At 38.1% G+C, this 6,552-nt stretch overlaps 1 long non-coding RNA gene across 1 annotated transcript; it reads left to right on the top strand.

The window, feature by feature from the left end:
• Positions 1-375: 375 nt before the first annotated feature.
• LOC104948698 (uncharacterized) lies at positions 376-2,925 on the top strand. Its single transcript, XR_798722.1, has 2 exons — positions 376-508; positions 1,010-2,925. It is a non-coding gene; the product is annotated as an uncharacterized lncRNA (long non-coding RNA).
• The last annotated feature ends 3,627 nt before the right edge of the window (positions 2,926-6,552 follow it).

Raw genomic sequence — 6,552 nt, 5'->3', positions numbered from 1 at the left:
AAAGAGGTGCTGCAGAAAGAGCTTTTTGACCATTAAAGCATGGAGACATGTAAAGTAGAGACACTACATACTGATATACACCTGAACATCAGCAGGAGAGGACTCTTTAAAGTAGAGACACTACATACTGATATACACCTGAACATCAGCAGGAGAGGACTCTTTAAAGTAGAGACACTACATACTGATATACACCTGAACATCAGCAGGAGAGGACTCTTTAAAGTAGAGACACTACATACTGATACAGACCTGAACATCAGCAGGAATAGGGCCCCTTTAACTTGATGTAATCCTGCATTTCTTTCCGTAACGCTCACTGCAGGATAACTCTTGTTAGAAATGAATCTCTCCTCCTTCTCACTGCATCCTCTTCACCCACTAACCCTCTTCTTCTTCTTCTCTCAGTATAAAGTACAGCGTGGCTCAGGGGAAGGAGGGGATCATCGACTTCACGCCCGGATCAGAACTCCTGGTGGCCAAAGCCAAGAATGGACACCTGTCTGTGGTGAGTCTAAATAAATATCCTCCGTTAGAGCATGTTTACCTAAAGCTCAAATGTTAACACCTCAGATTTCCTTCTTAGTCTGAATAACACCAGAGTTGGATCTGAAAAAAGAAATTCTGGGCTCGGAGTATTCAGGACTCAGAGGCTTTATGAGATGTCGTAAAGACCTGATAAAGCGCTTTATAGTACAGTCCATTTCCCAAATCAAAAAAATCTGAAATCTCTTGTGAAATAAACCAAAAACTGTTGAATGTTTGGCAGAAAATATAAAATATCAGCACCAATAGCACGAAGCTGAATGAGTGGCAAAATCTAATAAAATATTACATTCTTACTTTTGATTTAATTTACCAAAAAAAATGGTTTTGCTTCAATAGATAAAATGCAAACAATAAAATTGGTAAATAGCTAATTCTGTGTTATTACTAATAATCAAAAGACATAATAAAAATGTATAAAATCAATCATTTGACATGCCGTTTTTTTTTTCTTTGGATCCAGACGGCTCCAAGACTGAACTCCAGATGATGACACACACACACACACACACACACACACACACACACACACACACACACACACACACACACACACACACACACACACACCCCTCCTCCAATCAGACGCCAGCTGTCACTCCAGGTGGAATGTGCTTCCAATAACAGAAAAGACAAAAAAAATACAAATCCAGCAAACTAATTGATATATTTATGTTTATATATTATATTTTTGGGGCGTTAATACTGTTGCTGTTTGAATATTTTCTGATTTTATATACGAGGCCAAGGAATAACAAATATCGCGGTGCGTTTTTCTCGCACCGCGTGTGTTTAATGTGCTTTATTTTTGGGAACTTGACCAAGGAAACAATGAGGGAAGGTGTCAGAATAAGAGGAGAAGCCGTCGATGAAAACCAGGGTTTGTTTCTTGCCTCAAATGAAACTTTATTTACTTTCAACTTTTCTAACCGGGGGTTGTTTTGAAGGTGGGCAGAGTAGAGGGTCGGGGATTGAAGGGATCCTTGTGTTTTGAATAAGAGATTCTGTGGGATTCACTACAAGAAACTGAAGAGTAAAAGCATGTGAGAGACGGCGAGAGGAATGTGAACAGGAAGCTGAAAGACGTGCCTTTCCATCTTTTCTTTGACTAATTTATTCGATATTAACGGATGAAAACCATGACACTCAACGTGAGAATGAGTCGAGTTCAGATTAGATTAAAACCCTGAGTTTTCCCCCCATGTCCTCCCTGCTTTGCCTCCCCCCCTCACCTGAGACTGAACTGCTCTGATGTTTTTACTTTAGATTAATATTCAATATCTTTCTCTGTATTTGAAAAGCATTTATACCAAAAAGTGCGACGAAAACTCAATTTAAAGCCACATTAAGTCGGGGATAGATGTGATGTGTTCTGATTTGTGATTTGTGCAGACAATCAATTATCATGATATTTTTTGACCAAATTAGTCAATATTGAAATGCCAAAAACATGTACGCAATGAAATTTTTGATGATCTTTAATGTTGTTATTTGTTTGTTTTTTGGTGGAAATCTGTGTTAGTATATTGACTAAATAAAGACAAAAAAACTTCATATTTGAGAGGCTGAAAACAGCATTTAGAGACATTTTCTTGCATAAAAAATGCAGCTCTAATGGCACATAAACATATATTAAACTGTTCCTTTGATACCAGAAAATATAAAACATTCAAAGGTTTTCCAGGGTAGAAAATTGTATCTTGTTATGCAATATTAAAAATAGTAATACAAAATTGTATTAAAATATTTCTACACTATAAAAAATTAAATATTTTAGTAAAATATTTCTACACTAAAAAAAGTTAAAGAAATTATTCAAACATAGTAAAATGTTTTTCTGAAATACTTCTACACTAAAAATAAAATATCCCAGCAGTTCAGATGAAGGTTTCCTGCAGAACATTTCTCCGTCTAGCGTTGACCAGAGACTGATCCTCTTAAAGTTTAAAATGTAAAACTTTGAAGAGGAGCTCGAACATTTTGCCAAGTTATTTTTTGTTCTCGACGACGTGACTTCCTCTGTGCACGGCTCCGCACTTAAAGAGAACTAGCCAAAGATTTTGATTTCTAGTGATTCTGATGTATGATTTATATGATGATATTATTATATTGTTGTTTTTCAGGAGGGAGATCTATATGTACAGTTTGTGTTATAAATGAGAGGAAAAGCTACGATGCAAACGTGTTCCTGTGCCTTGTTTGATAAAGAAACTGCAGATTTATGTGGAATATGACATAAAGAAACTAAACATGCTCCTGTGTTTTGAATCACTGATGCACTCCTGACTCACTGTATGCACCAAACCAATGTATGATTATACAAACACACTAAAAGATGAGATACTAAAGATTTGAAAATAAATTTGAAAATTAAAATTTGTTGTGAATTGTTTGTATTTTTTGATGACACCTTAAACGTCTACTACACTACATATCATAGGTAAACAACAACAACTATGTTTTGCCTGAAAAATAATAAGATTTGATCCATTGTGATGTTTTGTTATTAACTTATTATGGACGATTACATTTTTTCTCATAATTCGAAAACAAAAATCATAATTCCGATTTTTTTCATAATTCTGACTCTTTTCTTAATTCTTTTGCAGATTTTTCATGGCTCTGTATTTTTAATAATTCAGAAGTTTTTATTCATAATTCTGACTTTTTTTTAGGATTGTGACTTTTTTTATGTTCAGACATTTTTCTGAATTCTGAAGTTTTTTCATAATTCCACCTTTTTTTAAAAGAATTCTGACTTTGTTTCACAAGATTCTGACTTTTTCTGCATTTTGACTTTTTCTCCAGATGTTTCTTTTTTTCTGAATTGTTACTTTTTGCGTAGTCCTGATTTTTTTTTTTTTGTTGTACATTCACTGGGAACCTTCAAATAACCATTCCTCCAGTTATATGTTGTGTTTGTGCTTTTGTTGGAGGCGTTTGAAAGTGTTTTTGTTAAATAAATCCTCTTTTGAGATTCCACTCAAAGTCTGTCTACAATTTAAGGTTTGGTTGGGAAATGTAATATGTATGCAATGTATACGCCTACAGTTTTTAAAGCAGCCAGCAGGTGGCGCCCTCAGAGTAAAATACATCTCTCTCTCAGTTAGTTTTTCTTGCTTCCCATCCTCTGAAAACCTCCCATTTTTTCCCCAGGAATGTTCTGTCATGAAGCAGAAGGAGAACAGTGTGGCGGTGAGAGACGGGACAGATTTAAAGCCTGCAGGCTAAATATTTAGGAGTAAAGCACATAGGAAACAAGGAGGAAGGACTTGTTTGATAGCAATTCACAGAAAAGGGAGAACTTCTAAGAACTTTCTAAGAAAACTTGGTACTCTTTTTGTTTTCCCCAAACATAAAATATATAACTTTTAAAACAGACAATCAAGTCTTTTATGGCTTTAGGACTAAATGTTCTGAAGGAGCTGCTGCAGCGAAGACACTGTAAAATGTTACTCAAGTAGAAGTACTCAGATCTTGTTCTTGAGTGAAAGTAGAAGTACTCAGATCTTGAGTTAAAGTAAAAGTAGAAGTACTCAGATCATGTACTTGAGTAAAAGTAGAAGTACTCAGATCTTGTACTTGAGTAAAAGTAGAAGTACTCAGATCTTGTACTTGAGTAAAAGTAGAAGTACTCAGATCTTGTACTTGAGTAAAAGTAGAAGTACTCAGATCTTGTACTTGAGTAAAAGTAGAAGTACTCAGATCTTGTACTTGAGTAAAAGTAGAAGTACTCAGATCTTGTACTTGAGTAAAAGTAGAAGTACTCAGATCTTGTACTTGAATAAAAGTAGAAGTACTCAGATCTTGTACTTGAGTAAAAGTAGAAGTACTCAGGTCTTGTACTTCAGTAAAAGTAGAAGTACTCAGATCTTGTACTTAGTAAAAGTAGAAGTACCAGAGTGTAGGAATACTCTGTTACAGTAAAAGTTCTGCATTCAAAATGTCCCTCAAGTAAAAGTAGAAAAGTATTCTCATCAAAATATAGTTAAAGTAGCGACAGTAAAAGTAGTCATTGTGCAGATTGGTCCATTTCAGAATAATAGATATGATATGTTTTGAATAAAAATATATAACTAAATTAAATATAAAGAATGTGTTTAATATTACATAAGAAAATAATATATAAGTTACTTGTAAAATATGTCCAATAAAGATAAAGATATGTATGTAAACACAAAAGCCCCTCTTTAATCCCACCACTATCAGCTGTTCACCTGTGTTCCCAACATTAACGAAGTATTGAGAAACAACACTCATGTATTATGTCCCTGCGCTCTGATTGGCTGCCGCTGGTCTCTAGCTCAGCCGCGGACCAATGGGAGGGCTCGGTTGTTTGTGCTGCGCTGCTATAAAGCAGCAGCAATGAGGGGGAGACACAGTGATTCAAAGAGAGACTAACACACATCCTGAAACCACCGAACACATCTGATTCTCTCTGGGTCTGTGTCTGTCGACCAGAGACATTTTAAGAGATTTAACTGAAAAGGAGCAGCTTCATTTGTCTCTGGATTCAGGTATGTCTGCACCGAGGATGCTCCACACACACACTCACACGCTCACACACTCTCACAAACACACTCACAGGAGGAGAGGCTGACTCATAATATTGGCGTTGCTCTGTCTGAAATGACAGACATCTGACAGGCTTTATTCTGAAACATTCTGGTTATCTCCCTCTTCCCTCATCCTTCATCCACTGGGTTCAACTTGCACTGGTTTCCTTTTCCTCTCCTCTTCCTCTCCTCTTCCTCTCCTGCACAAACACACATCTTTTTGATCAGATAACACCAGATGTTTCTCACAGTCATCCTCTTCCGTTTCCCCTTATCTTTGCCCGGGCTGTTTCGGTGCATGAAAGAAGTTCTGATCTCATTCCTAAAATAATTATACTTTTTTTTTTGAAAACCAGAACTAAACATCAGAGCAGCTGTTTGTGTGTTTGTGTTTGTTGATGTTGTTGTTGTCTCTGCTGCTGGTACTTTGTGTCTTTGTGTGTGATACCCCGTGTTGTTGATGCTGAACAGCTGAGCGCCTCTTAGTGAAAGTACCGAGAGAAATTGGGGGTACTTCCGGTTGAGTGCAGATACTCCCTTCAAAATAAAAGCATACACATTCATTCAGAAAAGTGCAGGAAATCATTCAGTTTTGTCCTTGATGTGACTGGGTTGTTAATGGGTTTTCACTAAATATTACACTCAAATAAATCCCAACTTAAATATCATTCCATTTTGTCAGGGAATAATTCTGTGCACATGTTTACCTTTCGCCCTCTGACACAGATACCCAACCTTGAGCAGCCGCTATCTCCCTTAAGGAGGGGCTGCCCTAGCATGTTGTTGATATTACCAGTTTGTGACCGGGCAACTCTCGGTCAGAGATAGTCATTGTTGTGGGACACCTGGAACACATCCTTCTCGGGGTGTAGATGACCCCGAGCCATAAGCGACAACAAATGTGATTCAGTTTCCTCAGCTGTTCGGTCTATCTATTGAAGAATGTTGATTACCCTTAGCAAAACTAGTTAAAACCTCCTACCAGAGGGAGGGCTCTTCAGAATGGATTGTGGCATCTCTACCGTGTGGTCAGACCGTGGCCCGTGAATTATCCGGCCGAAGCTCCAAATAAACCGTCAGTGTTTGCCATCAGAGCTCCAGCTCTCCTCGTGTCTCTCTGAGTCCTGACTCCATCAGAGCTCCAGCTCTCCTCGTCTCTCTGAGTCCTGACTCCATCAGAGCTCCAGCTCTCCTCGTGTCTCTGAGTCCTGACTCCATCAGAGCTCCAGCTCTCCTCGTGTCTCTCTGAGTCCTGACTCCATCAGAGCTCCAGCTCTCCTCGTGTCTCTGAGTCCTGACTCCATCAGAGCTCCAGCTCTCCTCGTGTCTCTCTGAGTCCTGACTCCATCAGAGCTCCAGCTCTCCTCGTGTCTCTCTGAGTCCTGACTCCATCAGAGCTCCAGCTCTCCTCGTGTCTCTGAGTCCTGACTCCATCAGAGCTCCAGCTCTC

This window comes from Notothenia coriiceps, unplaced genomic scaffold (genome assembly GCF_000735185.1).
Source record: "Notothenia coriiceps isolate Sejong01 unplaced genomic scaffold, NC01 NC01_scaffold00014903, whole genome shotgun sequence".
NCBI lineage: Eukaryota > Metazoa > Chordata > Actinopteri > Perciformes > Nototheniidae > Notothenia > Notothenia coriiceps.
Note: the sequence above shows the minus strand (reverse complement) of the source record. Positions and strands in the feature narration are given on the sequence as shown.